Here is a 17,281-nt window from a genome sequence, read left to right on the forward strand (position 1 = left end):
GGATTTGTGTTTATTTTCAAGTACTTTTGGTAGTTAATGGGCCACATGTGGCCCGGGGACCCAACCGACATTCAGCCAACACTCAGTCAGATCAGTTTTATAGTGCGTGGGCCAGTACAGGCCCAGAGGCCCAGCCGACACTCAGCCAACACTCAGTTATATAGTGTGTGGGCCAGACCTGGGCCAACAGAATGCATGACAGTCATTTCACAGTGTGTGGGCCACACCTGGGCCAACAGTTCCAATAAGAGTCATTTTACAGTGTGTGGGCCAGACCTGGGCCAACAGAAACAATGAGAGTCATTTTGCAGTGTGTGGGCCACATCTGGGCCAGAGGAAATTCTTTGTGTCAGTTATCAGTAATTGGGCCATTGTTGGGCCGGAGGCCCAGCCAGAACTGGGCCAACACTCACAAAACCCTGAGGCAAGGTAGTGGGCCAGAGGTGGGCCGGTCAAATTTTGCTATCTGGGAGTGGCATTGGAACAATGTTGATCTATAGTTAGCGTGTAGACCAACGCCGCCCGATGCACCGGCAGATTTTGGGTATAACTTATGCACACACACACACAATATTTGTACCTATTTTATTTGTACTCTCCCATGCAAACAATTGAAAACTAGGTTCTCCATGATAAAATGTCAATAAAAGAAATTTTGAATCTTTATAATTGATTGGACATTGATTTTTGGTTTACCTGGTGATGACACAGATGTTGAAAAAACATTGATATAGGGTTGACCGGGAACCGGATTGTTGAAAAGCCATTGATTTATAGTTGACCGGGAAATATGATCGAAAAGTCATCGAATTGTAGTTGACCGGGAGACCATCGATGTGGTAGACCAGCGGTACTGCACCACACACATCTCATTTCTGAGTCCATATCAGGTAAGCATGCATTTTATCTCATATTTGCTCAATTGTAGGCTACTAAATTGAACATTCGTGTTTATTTACATGGTGCAACATTATGCAGGCATTCGTATGCCTATCAGAAGTAGGATACCATCATTAAAATTTACATAATGTCACTTAAGCAAACAGTTACATTTAGTAACGTTAGTTCTGCCAAAATTATACCGTGATAAGTTCACTAACGTTACAGACACAGAGCTTCATAAACCTACAGTGACTTAATTAAGTTAAGCAAGAATTGCTTTCTTCGTTTATTTTGTGGTCAGATGTTAGATGTAGGCTACATGGATGTTGCTGTCAAAGTGGTGGACAACGCTCCTGTAACGTTAACGCTGCTGCTAGAGAACGGGAAACTAGATCAGAGGCATAGTTTGTCATCTGAACTTTTAACAGTAACGTAGCCTACACACGCTGTGGATAAGCCTTACGATGTTTGCAGTCATTGTCAAGTTAGGTTAACTTTTCTGATAAAGTTAGCATTTATGCTAGTGGAATGTCAGATGATCGGATATTGTGCTTTTAAGTCGGTATAAAATGTTTAGCCTACATTGTCTAACACTTCCCAATATCATCACCACCATGTAATTGTCTGTCGGAAATAAAGTCCGTATTATACAGCCTCAACAAAATGCATTTCCCCCCAGAAATATAAAATGATTTACCAACTATGAGATGGCAAGATGATCTAGCCTAACATCTATGCATAACAGTTGGAAAAACACGACTACTACTGTAGGCTACATTAGCCCATGTGGAATGCTACGGTCTGATATAATCGCATGTGTTACAATGACCCTGGATTCTATCACAAACAAACCTGCCCCTGCCTCTGCCACTGTGACTGCAAGACAACCTGCCAGCAAATCATTGGTGTATGATGAAATATGCATCTTCTGTGGTCAAAATGTTACATTTACACTTGGCATGACAATAGAAACACAATTACACATCTACCTAACAAACCAATGAAGTTCCATGTGCGGAATTTTGGCCAAAATCATCCTTCTTGGTTTAGCCCTAAAATCACATCCAACAATGAAGAAGTATGGGTAAAGCATACATTTCCTGAATCCTTGGAGTCCTGGGAGTATTTCAGGTTCTGTCTTTTGTGTCTGTAATGTTCTCTGATGCCACAGGGCATAAAGAAGGTGTAAAGTTTAGGCGGAAATTGTGAAAAATGTTGTGTTTTTGTTAGTTCAAAGAGCTCCAGTGTCCTCTGTGTTGATCAGAGGACCTCACCAATGTGTTTGAATGAAAGCTCAGAATATAATCTTTAAAATGATACCAAATATTATATATTAATTCAATATTATACAACACTGACAAGTGTCTTAACCATGGCTTCAACCAGGACATGCACCAAGTGTCTAAAATGCGATTTTATTTTGGGGGGGGGGTTTACTTCATTAGGTGATAACCACTAAAAAGCTACCAATCTCAGAGGTCTATCATATCAAAACATAAACTAGGGATGTGTAGGTATAAAAAAATCACAACTAGAATTTGCCCACCCAGATGGTACCGGTATCTGGTCTGGCCCATGGACTACATATCACCCAGCCCTAATATGTATAGAACTTACTATATTGAACAGTCTCTGAAAATTGCATCTTCTCCCAGACTCAGGTTGTGACTGAACTTCAGGTTGTGCAGGTGCTTTGCGACATTAATCAGAGCTCCTGAAACCCCCCCTGGATACTGCAGTGTACTCTGGGCTCTGGAAGAACATTCACGAGTCAGTGACGCTGTTTGTTTGGATTCGCAGGATACATTTCTTCCTGCCTCCAGCACAAGCAATACTTTAAGCCCTATGCACAGGATTAAGGTGTTGTGGATGGTCATCTACTTGACAGTTTGTGGCACCAATAAACAATTACATGACAACATGACAACAACAGCATATAGCCTTTAGTGTCACTGTCACTTAGTTGTATTTTATTTCAAGATTACATTTCAGTAAGGCTTTGTATGTGATATCTTTATCACAGGAAGATCACTCATCTAGCCACAGTTCTGTTGTAGTTCTACAAAATATAAAGAGCAAATGGATTAGAAATCATTGCTGTAATTAATCAAAGAGTATCTCCTCTTCTGCCTCTACTGTACTAAACCGGACACGATTTACTCTCACCCATCATACACATCCTATTGATTGTGTCTATTTCTATCATCATCATCAGGTTATCTTGTGTTGTATAGTATATGTAAGGCGAGGATCACATTAGCCAGTGGCAAGCGGCAGCGGCAAAAAGTTTTGTCTCGTTCCTAAGCAACACAAATGGTTTGTCAATTGAATACGCTTGCGTTGTGCTTTGAAAGTTGAACCAAGTTCCAACGCTCAGCTTGCTCAACGCTAGCGCCACCCTTCCGCTGCCAAACCATAGAGAACAATAGGAAACCTGCCGCTTGCCGCTGGCTAATATGATTCCCGCCTAAAGCTAATATTTACATCTCAGTGTTTCCCATACATTGACTTATTTGTGGCGGCCCACCACAATATCAACATTGACCACCGCACAATGATTTTCCAGGTTGTACTAAATTTTGCTTAAATCTGGTTAGCATCATAACCATGCTGCGCTAATTTGCTAAACACTGTTGCATTCAAGTTAATTCTGCAAACCTACCACCACAAATATAATCCAATTATGTGGGAAACACTGCATCTACTGAAATGTCTCCTATTGTACTAAAATTAAAGTCAGTAGTACTCATCTGGATGCCACTTTGGATCAAAGCTAAATCAACTAATGTTAATGCTTTCCACATCATACAGTCAGTGGGGTATACTACGAGGTTAGCGAGGTATGTTGCGCTCAAAGCCAGGGTATGCTGTGACACGAAAGTGGATCTGTTTTAGTGTCGCTATATCACCATGGTATCTTATGCTGTCAACCAAACCTGGTCGGGAGGAGGTTATGTGCTAAGTTATAGCTCAAATCGTGTAATCTACTGCCCACTGACCAATCAATTGTCTTAAAAACAAAGTTCTCTCACGTGTAGGATTCTGTCAAATATCTTACAGGTGGAGCTCCGCCTCTACTAACATTTTGGATCTAGAATGCGCTTTAATAGTGCTGTGCGTGCAAATATCCCACTATGGACGTGCATACCATACAACAACTGATGACAATTGATTTATTTGATGTTATAGGTTAGACACAAAAAAATGACCGCATTGTAGATTAAGCTGTCGCTCATGAATGCGGAAGTAATTGTTTTTAAATAGAGGCGGTCTTCTGTGTCTCCACGTTTCATGATTGGCCAACGTCATCCCAACACCAAGATTGCGCACAGATCTGAGCTGACAGCCTAGTTTGACAGATATATCACATAACTGCTATCGTAGTATCAACGTATACCCCTGAGTCAAGGCTTTGTGAAGCCTCGATATGTCTACATAGCCTAGATATGTCTAACGTGCTTCGTAGTATACCCCACAGGTCTGTAAACATGTGGATAGCCTGTGTGTGTGTGTGTGTGTGTGTGTGTGTGTGTGATGCTATCAGCTCCCATCTCCTCCTCTATGGCTCTGATGGTGTCTGAAAGAGATGAGATCTCACTGTTGATCTTCTCCAGCTTGTCCTTCATCATCTCACTCTTCTCATCCTCTTCCTCCCTCAGTGCAGCTATCCTGGCTGCCTCTTCATCTCGTAAAAACTGGTAAAGCTTTTCAAACTCCTGTTTGATCTGCATCTCTGTTTTTTGGGCCTGAACCTGCAATATCACATCATAACATGGTTTCAATTCATCAATGTTTGCGGTTTCGCCTATGGTGTTACATTAGCAAATTGACTTTGCCTAAATTCCCATTGGTGAGACTTAAGACTTTCATCATGATTGGATCATTCAAGTCAATGGAGCAAAATTCATAAGTATAAGTATAAGTATATATACTCTTTTGATCCCGTGAGGGAAATTTGGTCTCTGCATTTATCCCAATCCGTGAATTAGTGAAACGAAGCACAGACTAATCGCAGCGCAGTGAGCTGCCTGCAACAACAGCGGCACTTGGGGAGCAGTGAGGGGTTAGGTGCCTTGCTCAAGGGCACTTCAGCCGTGCCTACGGGTCGGGGTTCGAACCAGCAACCCTCCGGTTTCAAGTCTGAAGCGCTAACCAGTAGGCCACGGCTGCTCATCATCGGTATTAAAAGAAATTGGTTTACTTCTCCCATTGTCATCTCAGTCCCCTGATATAAACTCCCAAAAAAACAGTCAAAAAGGAGAATGCACAAGTGAGAACCAGAGGGGTATTTCACAAAACCTAGATATGGGATTAAGCTGGGATTTTTTGGTTATCCTGGATGAATTTAGCCTTGACTTGGTTTTACAAAAGAGATGGCACGTAGGTTACCATGGGGATTTATTCTCTGCACCTAGCCTGGTCCCGACCAGGCTAACAGCCAAGCTAAGTTAAGGGTCATTTTGTGCCAAATCAACAGATTATAGAAAAAATTCCCGCCTGACCATCTTGGATTTTTTCAAAACCTCAGGTCAATATTGGTATTATACCCAGCAACTACTATGCAAAATTCTAAGCTTGTATCTACTTTATTGTCTGAGATATGGAAGCTTAAAAAACAAGCTCATGAGTCTGAAAAAATGCCTTTAAGTCTTTTTAAAATGACTAAGTTCCTTCGATCATTACTCTTGAACAATTCATGCTAGATTCTTGACATTTTCAGGGAATATTCTACTATGTTAATTGTCTTCAACTTCTGAAATACTTTAAATATTTGTCAAGCTATGACTTGCTGAAAATTGCATTTATGAAAAATGTAAGTATGTTTTGACCATAATATCTTCACAATGAATCCCTTCAGAAGTTTTGCATTTATTTATATAATACTACTGTTTTAGTACTTCCTTACCAACTAGGTTGCATATCTAAAATAAATGGAAATATATAATTTATAGAGCATCAAACATGAAAAAAATAACTTCATACCTAATTTTTCAAGTGCATATTCTCCATGTATGACAATCATAGCACTGAAAATAATGTTTTCATTAGTATATGCTCAAAATATTGTGTTGGTACCTTGACTCAAACTATATCAATTAAGGTATCAAACATGGTTTTCATGGCTGAGGATGATTGATATTTTCCTGGCTTCCTATGGACATTTGTTTAGCACTACTTATACCATATGCTGATTTGTTTATATAGCCACGTGTTTTGGCTCGTTGTTTCCTTTTCTCCGCCCCTCACCTGAATCTGCTTATTAGAGTAGTCATTGTCTCACCTGTTCCCTATCATGTTTATTAAGAGCCACTTTCTGCCTTGGCTATTTCTTCACTTTTACCTTGTGAATTTAAAGCCAATGTGTACGGTTTAGTTAAATATTGTTTTAGGATTAGACAGGGCAAGGCAAAAGCATTTCCTTCATCACTGGAACTTTTTTAAAAATATATATTTTTAGGCTTTTAAAGTGTTTCGGCTCCTACACACAGCTGCGTGCGTTGCGTTGCTGGAGACGCATCCCATTCACTTTAAATGGGCTTACGTCATCCGTTGCCCAACTGAATTGTGGGTCCGTTGCATCGCGTTTCTCCCGCCGCTCGCGTTGAGAAGTTCAGCTGTTGCTGCACCGACAGACGGCACCGGCCAATCAAGCCAATCTACGGACGGCACCAACCAATCACATTACGGTTTTACTTCAATGAAGCTAAATAAAACTTTACCAGGGGTACCAATAACTCTGGAGGGCACTGTAGGTTGTACTCCGGAGTAACACTTTAAGATGTTGGGATTGAGGTTTATACATTATACTGCACCACTACTGTACTAGTCTAGAGGAATATGCCTGGATTCAGGGGAAAATGGCGGGGGGAATGTCTCTGATTTCAAACAAAGCTTTTTTCAATAGACAATCGCAGAGAGGTGGCAGACCTTGTGAGTATGCACATGTACTGGGTGTTTCATGAAAATACCGCCGACAGCAAACTAACAACCAAAATGATGGCGTTTAGTTTGCCTTTGTTGCCATCTCTGGTTAGCCTTTGCTTAGGCAAATGAGACATAACTTCTGCAGAGGTTTAAAGGAACCATATGTAAGAAATGAATTTCAACTAGAAAATGTAATTTCAAGGAAATTACCAGTGCATGAAAATATAAACATACTGTATATTAACATAAAATGCCAAACAAACTTTTATTGGGAAACAGTTGGCAGGAGTCATAGTTGATAACAACTGACAGTTGAAATGGCTGAACAGTTAAATAGTTGAGTAGTTTAAATAGTTAAATTATTTAATAGTGAATTATTGTAGTGAGGACATGTATTTTGAAACAGTTGTGGGCAGAGGAAATAGTAGTCTTAAGAGAGCCAGATTGTATGCTTAAAGCCTGAGACAGAGTATATAGTTTAAAAGTTGAATGTAGATAGTGTAATGGATGTTGATAGACAGAAAGTTGAATGGATATTGATAGGCAGATTGTTTAATGGATGTTGATGTATAGTTTAATGGGTGGATGAGTGAATGGTTTGAAGAGGATGAATGGATAGAAAGTTGGATGGAATGTGCCTTATATCCTTGTAGAATGGAGAGACACAGAGAGAGTTGGCCTAGTTAAGCAGAAAGCAGTTGATACAGGTGCAATCAGTTTAACTGGCCCTTTGATGGGTCCTAGTAGTGAGCAGCTGGAAGTTGATACAGGTGCAAATCAAGTTAATTAGTCCATTGTGATGTCATAGTGCTAATACAAAGTCTATGGGGGAAAATTAGCTTGTTTTTTATTTTTCACTTACAAAAGTGAAAAATACATTCCCCACGTGTCCTTTTCAAGACCTACGTCCCAAAGTTTGAACGAAGTTTCTACGTTAAACGGTTGAAGCTGAATTAGACGCAGAAATTTGGTGGGAAGAATAATAATAACTAGAAAAGCATTTCCTGAAGGAAATACAGTGCATGAAAATGCAAAAAATATGATGTCAAATATCATACAGAGTAAAAACAAACTATATTGGTTGCTAAGTAGATGAGGTTTAATATAGTTGGAATGACTCAACAGTTAAATAGGTGGATAGTTTATATAGGTAAATAATTTACTTGGTAGATAAGGTTTAATATAGTTGGAATGATTGAACGGTTAAATAAGTGGATAGTTTAAATGGTTAAATTATTTAGGTAGATAGTTGACGATAACTGACACTTGGAATGGCTCTAATGTTTGCTAGCAGTTATGCTAACTATATTAACAAAGATAATAATGTTAACCAAGTTACTATGCTAACTAGCATGCTAACAATGTTAAAATGCTAAGTATGCTAACCATGTGACTTAGCTAACTTAGCTAATTATTTTTAGCAGTTATGCTAACTAGCATGTTAACATGCTAACTATGCTAACCATGTTAGTTAGCTGACTTAACTAATCATTTTAAGCAGTTTTGCTAAAAATGGTAACTAGCATGCTAACTATGCTAACCATGTGACTTAGCTAACTTAGCTAACTAGCTCCAGTGGGTAGGAGTCATAGTTGATGACAAATAACAGTTACAATGGCTGAACAGTTAAAAGGTTCAGTAGTTTAAAGGGTTAAATTGTTTAACAGTGAAATATTGTAGTGAGGACTTTTATTCTGAAACAGTTTTTGGCAGAGGAAGCAGTTGAATAGGGTGTGTAGTCTTAATAGGGCCAGTTTGTATGCTTAAAGCCTGAGAATGGCAGTTGGGACAGGTGGCCCGAACACCTGCCATAGGATTCTAATTGCTTAACGGCTCTATTGTGATGTCATCAGCCCATGTTAAGTCTATGGGAAAATTTGAACAGTTTTTAATTAATAGTTTAAAAAGTATAAAAGTTACAAAGCTGAAAAATACATAGCACCCATGTCCTAAGTAAGACCTACGTAACATAGTTTGAATGAAGTTTCTAATGTTAAACGGTTGAAGCTGCATTAAACGCGTTAGAAGAAGAAGAATAAGAAGAAGCCTAGGAAGAACAGTACAGTGCATTTTCATGCACTGTAACTAGAAAAGCATTTCCTGAAGGAAATACAATGCATGAAAATGCAAAAATATGATGTAAAATATCATACAGAGTAAAAACAAACTATATTGGTTGCTAAGTAGATGAGGTTTAATATAGTTGGAATGACTGAACAGTTAAATAGGTGGATAGTTTAAATGGTTAAATTATTTAGGTAGATAGTTGACGATAACTGACAGTTGGAATGGCTCTAATGTTTGCTAGCAGTTATGCTAACTATGTTAACAAAGATAATCATATTAACAAGGTTACTAACTAGCATTATACTAACTGCTATTAGCTAACTATGCTAACCACGTTACTTAGCTAACATAGCTAATCGTTTTTAGCAGTTTTGTTAAAAATGTTAACTAGCATGCTAACATGCTAACTATGCTAACCATGTTACTTAGCTAACTTAGCTAACTAGCTACAGTGGGTAGGAGTCATAGTTGATGACAAGTAACAGTTTACAATGGCTGAACAGTTAAAAATGTCAGTAGTTTAAAGGGTTAAAGCCTGTGGTGCAGGGTTTTTTTTTTGTCTTTCCTGGCAATTTTCTAGTTGGTAATAAACATTTAAACAATTATCCATTGTATTTGATGTTGTAAAGTATCACAAAAAAGAAATATAATAAGGAAAAGTAGGTGATATTTTAGCGGTTAGCAACAGGTTTGCGATCATTCTTATTTCTCCCACAATGCATTCCATGACGTCACATGAGGTACTCGTTGTGGGACGACAGAGGAAAGGCCGCCTTGATACCATTGAGAGAGACGACGATTAACTTAGTGAGAGTAGCAGCTAGTGAGAGAGTAACAGTGTCAGATATATAAATAAATATAAAGATAGAGATAGCCTAGATAGATAGATAGTGAGAGAGAGAGAGAGCATAGATAGATAGTAGTGAGAGATAGCATAGCATCATAACATAGATAGCTGATGGAGAGAGGGAGAGAGTAGATATATAAATAAATAGATAACATGGTTTACTACTGTGTTTGTGCCAGGTGCAAGAACTCCAGCAAAACTGGACTTAGGGTCCATTGCTTCCCCAAGGACAAAGGGATCTTCCGAAGCTAGGTGCAATTTGTCAAGGTTAGGTGGGCAGATTTGTCAACTAGCTCTGTCACGGCCTTCTCGAGAAAATGCAGCGCGCATTTCAAGGAGGAGGATTACCACTCAGGGGATGCCAAGATGGTCTCACTTGGTTTAAAGAGTGAGAGGATGGCGAAGTTCATTCCTACCGCTGTGCCGTCTGTGCATGCAAACCTCTCTGACTGCCCTGTCCCGAGGTCCAGAGACACCGTCTGCCGCAAGCGAGATATTGTCACGGTAAGCATCATGCTAATGTTTAAAAGCTGCGCGTTAGCTAGCGCTGTGTGTATTTTGCATACCGTGTTCCCTTTGACACAGCCTCCACTACAATCATGATCAGTCTGACATTAGAGGATATTTCGTGATTCACGAAAGTAAATGTCCATATCGTCATGAAAGCATCATGGCTAGCGTTGGGATCAGTGATCATCAAGCAGCTTTCACAACTAAACAGTGTGTTTGTGTTAGACTGCTACGGTTCTCTTTCACATATATTTGGCCATGACCGTGTCACCAGGGCTGTAGTGGAGGCTAACGCAAGTAAACACAGTTTACCCACCTCTGACATTTCAGAAACAGAGTTTATCCACTTCTCACTTCAGAGTTTAGCTACCTCCCAATACAGTAAATGCACTACCTCATAGAGTTTATGCACCACATGCACTCTAGACATTTATTACCACTAGTACTGATGTAAACATTTAACAGTAACCTTCAACATCATCAAATATGTTCTGAATGTCTTTCATGTATTTTTTAAAACATCGAGTAGCGCATATCAGGGTCCACTGTACTGTAATCTTTTTTCTCTTGTATACCCTCTTCGCTGACCTTTTTTATATTTGTTTTCACAAGATGTTGACAGACGCCTCACAGCAGGAGACCATGGACAGTGTGATACTGGGGATCAGCCCTTGCCCACCTCCACTTCTGATGCTGGGACACAGGTGTACCAGGCTGGCTTTAGTCTGTTGGTTTGTGATGTCATCATATTTGAGTGTTATACTGTATTGGTCATGTGTGTTTCATTCTACATATCTAGGTCTGTGTATCTTTCTTTCTGTCCCTTTCATCTCATTTGGTGGTGGTTTCCTGCATGTTGCATGTTTTGTTTTGTCTTTGTGTGCTGTTGCTTTGTTTTATACTTTGCACAAAAATCATTACTTTTTCTCGCCTTTTGTAAGTGGTAATAATTGTCGCTGTACCCCATTCAAGGGGTGCTGCATGTCTGCTCCTCTGTCTGTGTGCTTGGATTTTCTTTTTTGTTGTTATTTGCATGAAATTTCTTGTATGTAATTCAAAATAATTTACCAATCATTTTACCTGTGCCTTGTCAACTTCTGTGTGCGGTGTTATCTGGGCTCACTGTGTGTCTGCTTGACGTGCTTTTGCATGTATCACTGCATGTATGCATGCATGAAATATCATGGGTTTGTGTGTGAGAAAGGGAACCATCAGCTGACCCTCAGGTAAGACCACAATATTGCACACGTTTCGCGTCTAGCCCTTCATCAGTGTTCCTTGTATGTTTTGTGCCTAACCATTTTTTTTATAGAGATTTGTTTACTTCCAACCTGTGTCTTTGTCCTTGTTCAGTAAATGTTTAAATGTTCAGTAACCATTACAAGCAATGCCAATAAACTGTTTTTTTTATTTATCAAAATTCATGTGTTCTGTGTACTTTATAACATTTTAAGGGCAATGGAGCTTATCACAACAGAATAAGCATAACAATTCTTTTTATTCATTTTCATCTAAATGAGGCCATTGAAAGCCCTGATAGGTCTGGTCACCACTTTGGAATTGTTGTCTGATGGTTGAAACCACACAAGAGGGTAGAGGCTTCCTTATACTCCTGCCTAAAACCCCATAAGCCCAGCGATAGCCTGCCTGTACACAGTGTACCGGGTATTGCATAGGGATAAGTAGGAAAGATTGTTCAGTTTAAAACTCTGTGAGTAGGTTGAAGACGCCATTTTAAGCCTGTGTCTTATGCATGTTTATTGTGTATGCAACACATCTCTCTCCTACAACTGTTGGTTCAAAGAACTCAGTGTAAAAAAGATTGGTAAAGTAAACATAAACCATGAACATACTGCGTGCTGGCTTGAAGGGGACCATGATCTTGCCTGAAGTGTGAGTATGCTATGTGTGTAGCTCAAACGGATTCAGGCAGTATGCCTCAAATCCAGGACGCTATGTTAGGCACGTTATTTGCTGGCCGCTGGGTGAGCTCCTCGACCAGCCACCAAAAAAACGCCTCCCCTACAACACAAGCTCTCCACCACAGTTTCCATGGGACGACACCGCCCACACAGACACCAATTTGCTAAACACAGCGACACAGACACGCTTATTACTCTCTCCCGGTAAGCGGTACCCTGACGGTGTCAATGACAATGTCAATCACGGGGAAAACTAGCACTATAAATCACACTGAAGACACGACCAGCCTACTCGGGCGGCCGGGCTACGCTTTTGCAAAACAACATTTTCACCGAGAAAGAGTAGTTCTAGCCTGAAAGCTTAGAAATAAACACTAGGGGTTCACAGGTGGGTCAAGCCACATCTAGCATAGCCTTCTATTTCTAAGTTTAGGGTACTTATCTGAGCCAACGACATAATCACTGTCACTAGATATAAAGAAAACGTTGACTTTCACTCGACAGTAAAAAAAATTGTTATTGTAGGCCTACCCACTGCTATTCATAGACTAGCTCCAGCCAAAGCTGCTAGCAACTCACCAGGACACTTCACCAACTCTCCAGTGATTCTCCTCTGACCATGCATTCATTTCTCTTTGATGGCCATCAGCTGTCGGTATTTCCCCATTCGCCCTCACACGTCTAACAGGTTCCAAATTATATGGGCCATCATAAATGTTAACTGTGGGTCTTGCCTAATCTTCCTCATCCCAGTTAGACAGTGCTAGTAGTAGCTGCTATAAGGCTGAGGCTACTTCCACCAAAGATCTTTTTTTTTTTTAAGTATAGGCCTATTTTTTGGTCTTTTTGCCTTTATTTGTATAGGACAGTGAATAGTGAGACAGTAAGTAAGTGGGAGAGAGAGATGGGGTGGGACAGGGATATGACCGCAGGTCGGATTCCTTCTTATCTCTGCTTCCACCGATAGACTGTAAAAAATAGCTTCCACCACGTCTACCTCATATGACGCCATCGCCCGAATAAATAAAAAATAACCGTTACTAACCAAAAACTACAAAAACTGGACTTTAACACCATTTTGGAGACATATCTAACTTTATATACATATCTTGAGTGCTTAATGTACCCATTAATTGAAAGTGTTGTTTAACCTGCACCACAGCCTTTAAATTGTTTAACAGTGAAATATTGTAGTGAGGACTTTTATTTTGAAACAGTTTTTGGCAGAGGAAGCAGTTGAACAGGATGTGTAGTCTTAATAGGGCCAGTTTGTATGCTTAAAGCCTGAGACTGGCAGTTGATCCAGGTGGCCCGAACACCTTGATAAGTTTTTAATGAATAGTTTAAAAAGTATAAAAGTTACAAAGCTGAAAAATACATAGCACCCATGTCCCAAGTAAGACCTACGTAACATAGTTTGAATGAAGTTTCTACGTTAAACGGTTGAAGCTGCATTAAGTGCGTTAGAAGAAGAAGAATAATAACTAGAAAAGCATTTCCTGAAGGAAATACAGTGCATGAAAATGCAAAAAATATGATGTCAAATATCATACAGAGTAAAAACAAACTATATTGGTTGCTAGGTAGATGAGGTTTAATATAGTTGGAATGACTCAACAGTTAAATAGGTGGATAGTTTATATAGGTAAATAATTTACTTGGTAGATAAGGTTTAATATAGTTGGAATGATTGAACGGTTAAATAAGTGGATAGTTTAAATGGTTAAATTATTTAGGTAGATAGTTGACGATAACTGACACTTGGAATGGCTCTAATGTTTGCTAGCAGTTATGCTAACTATATTAACAAAGATAATAATGTTAACCAAGTTACTATGCTAACAATGTTAAAATGATAAGTATGTTAACCATGTGACTTAGCTAACTTAGCTAATTATTTTTAGCAGTTATGCTAACTAGCATGTTAACATGTTAATTATGCTAACTATGCTAACCATGTTACTTAGCTGACTTAGCTAATCATTTTAAGCAGTTTTGCTAAAAATGTTAATTAGCATGCTAACATGTTAGCATGCTAACTATGCTAACCATGTGACTTAGCTAATCATTTTAAGCAGTTTTGTTAAAAATGCTAACTAGCATGCTAACTATGCTAACCATGTGACTTAGCTAACTTAGCTAATCATTTTTAGCAGTTTTCCTAAAAATGCTAACTAACATGCTAACTATGCTAACCATGTGACTTAGCTAACTTAGCTAATCATTTTTAGCAGTTTTGTTAAAAATGCTAATTAGCATGCTAGCATGCTAACTATGCTAACCATGTGACTTAGCTAATCATTTTAAGCACATTGCTAAAATGCTAATTAGCATGCTAACATGCTAACTATGATAACCATGTGACTTAGCTAACTTAGCTAACTAGCTACAGTGGGTAGGAGTCATAGTTGATGACAAGTAACAGTTACAATGGCTGAACAGTTAAAAACTTCAGTAGTTTAAAGGGTTAAATTGTTTAACAGTGAAATATTGTAGTGAGGACTTTTATTTTGAAACAGTTTTTGGCAGAGGAAGCAGTTGAACAGGATGTGTAGTCTTAATAGGGCCAGTTTGTAACTATGCTTAAAGCCTGAGACTGGCAGTTGGTCCAGGTGGCCCGAACACCTGCCATAGGATTCTAATTGCTTAACGGCTCTATTGTGATGTCATCAGCCCATGTTAAGTCTATGGGGAAATTTTGACTAGTTTTTAATTAATAGTTTAAAAAGTATAAAAGTTACAAAGTTGAAAAATACAAAGCCCACATGTCCTAAGTAAGACCTACGTAACATAGTTTGAGTTTTTAAGCTGCATTAACTGCGTTAGAAGAAGAAGAAGAAGAAGAAGAAGAAGAAAAAGCCTTGGAATAACAGTACAGTGCATTTTCATGCACTGTAATAAGAAGAAGCCTAGGAAGGACAGTACAGTGCATTTTCATGCACTGTAATAAGAAGAAGACTTCGGATAACAGAACAGTGCATTTTCATGCACTGTAATAAGAAGAAGAAGAAGAAGAAGAAGACTTCGCTCTCAAACAATGTGCACTCCATGGTTAGAAATCTTGGTGTCATGCTGGATAGCTCTCTTTTTATCCCAGAACGACCTTGAAACCCTTATAGATGCTTTTATGACCTCCAGACTCGATTATTGCCATATTTTATACACAGGGCTGACCCAATCCAACATTTATAAATTACAGATGGTCCAGAATGCAGCAGCCAGATTGCTTACGGGTACTAAAAAGAGAGAGCACATCACACCAGTCCTGGCTCAGCTGCACTGGCTTCCTGTTAAATTTAGAATTGGGGGCCAAGCAGCGAAGCTGCGAGGCAACCCATAGTGATTCTACCTTTTCTTATTATTACGCTAACATAATGTGAGTCTATGGCAGGCAGCCCATAGAACCGTCTGGTGAAAAGTTGTGAAATTTGGCACACCGATTAGGGACAGTCCCATGATTAATTTCACCAAGTTTCATGTCGGCACCTCTAGCGCCACCAACAGGCCAAAGTTCGATGTGCATTCACGCACATTGACCCGTTGACCTGATTGTCAAAAATGAGGTAGCATTGGAATCCTTGGACCAAGCCGAGTTCAGCACACCCTATGATGTCATTTTCCGCCATGATGGATTTTCCGCCATTTTGGATTTTTTCAAAAACCTTTAAAAAGTTTCACCTCTCACATAGTTTGTCCGATTTTCACGAAACTTAGTACATATGATCTTCAGACAATTGACAGAAACGTTCACCTGTAACAGCCAATCGAAATTTGTGGCGAAGCCGCCAAACAGGAAGTGAGCTCATATCTCAGCAACGCTTTCATGTATCAAAACCAAACTTAGTACATTGTCCTTAGGACCCATCGGGAGGACGCTCATGAAATTTGGTGACCTTCAAACCTCTATTACTGTACATCTCTGTAATTCACAAAAATGCATTTTGGCCTGTAGATGCTATGTATTATTTTGCAATGGAGGTCAATGGCAGCCCATAGAACCGTCTGGTAAAATGTTGCACAATTTGGCACACTGGGGACAGTCCAATAATTAATTTCACCAAGTTTCATGCCAGCACCTCGAGCGCTCTAGCGCCACCAACAGGCCAAAGTTGGACGTGTGTTCACGGACGTTACTTTTGACCTGTTGACCCGAAATGAGGTATCGTTCCAAGGACCTTGGACCAAGCAGAGTTCAACAAACCCTATGACGTCAATTTTTGACCTAAATGTTTAAATCACAGCAAGTGTGATCTTATCTCAGTCGATCTTTTATTTTTGATGTGAAACTGATGACCGCAAGTTCCATCCAGTTCATTCTAATTCGTGCGTGCAAGAACGGGGCGGGGAGGGACGGGCAGGGGCGATTATTGGGGGGCGGGCTGGCTGGGGGAGGGGGCGGCAACACTCAGCCCTGGTTCAGCCCCACAAAATCAGTTATGTTTTAATGTGAAACTTGACCTTGTAACTCAGCCAATCTTGGGTTGTGCGTGCGTGCAGGGGCGGGACTGCTGAACTGCCTGCTTAGCCCCCTCATTGCTGCTTGCAGCTATATTTGATTTTAAGATTTTACTTTTTGTTTTTAAAGCTCTTTTGTTTTTAAATGGCTTAGCACCCCCCTACATTGCTGAAATCCTTTCCCCACACTCCACCTCTAGGTTGACCCGGACATCTTGAAAACAACTCTTATCTGTTCCCTTGCACACTTCTCAAAACAAAAGGTGACCAAAAAAGACTTGCTCTGTTGCTGGCCGAAACTTATGGAATCCCCTTCTACCCCACATTAAGTCCTCGACTACCCTTGCCAGTTTTAAGTCTAATTTAAAAACGTACCTTTTCTCTCTTGCTTTTAACAACCTTTAATACCGCCCCGTGTCTTGCGTGTGCGCGTCCCTCTTTCCCCTCTGCTCAAATGGCTCACTCTTTTTTTTTTTACCTTTTTACTTTATTTTGTCTACCACTTACTTTTTTATTTTTATTTTTTTCACTTATTTATTGCTTTTAACTTTGTTTAATTTTTGTTTTTGTTTTCCTGTTTACTCTATTTTACCTGTTTTACTCCATTTCTTTTATTTTCCTATTTTATATTATATTTATGTTTAACTTTATCTATTCTACTGATCTAAATCTT

The sequence above is a fragment of the Alosa alosa genome, chromosome 3 (genome assembly GCF_017589495.1).
Source record: "Alosa alosa isolate M-15738 ecotype Scorff River chromosome 3, AALO_Geno_1.1, whole genome shotgun sequence".
NCBI lineage: Eukaryota > Metazoa > Chordata > Actinopteri > Clupeiformes > Clupeidae > Alosa > Alosa alosa.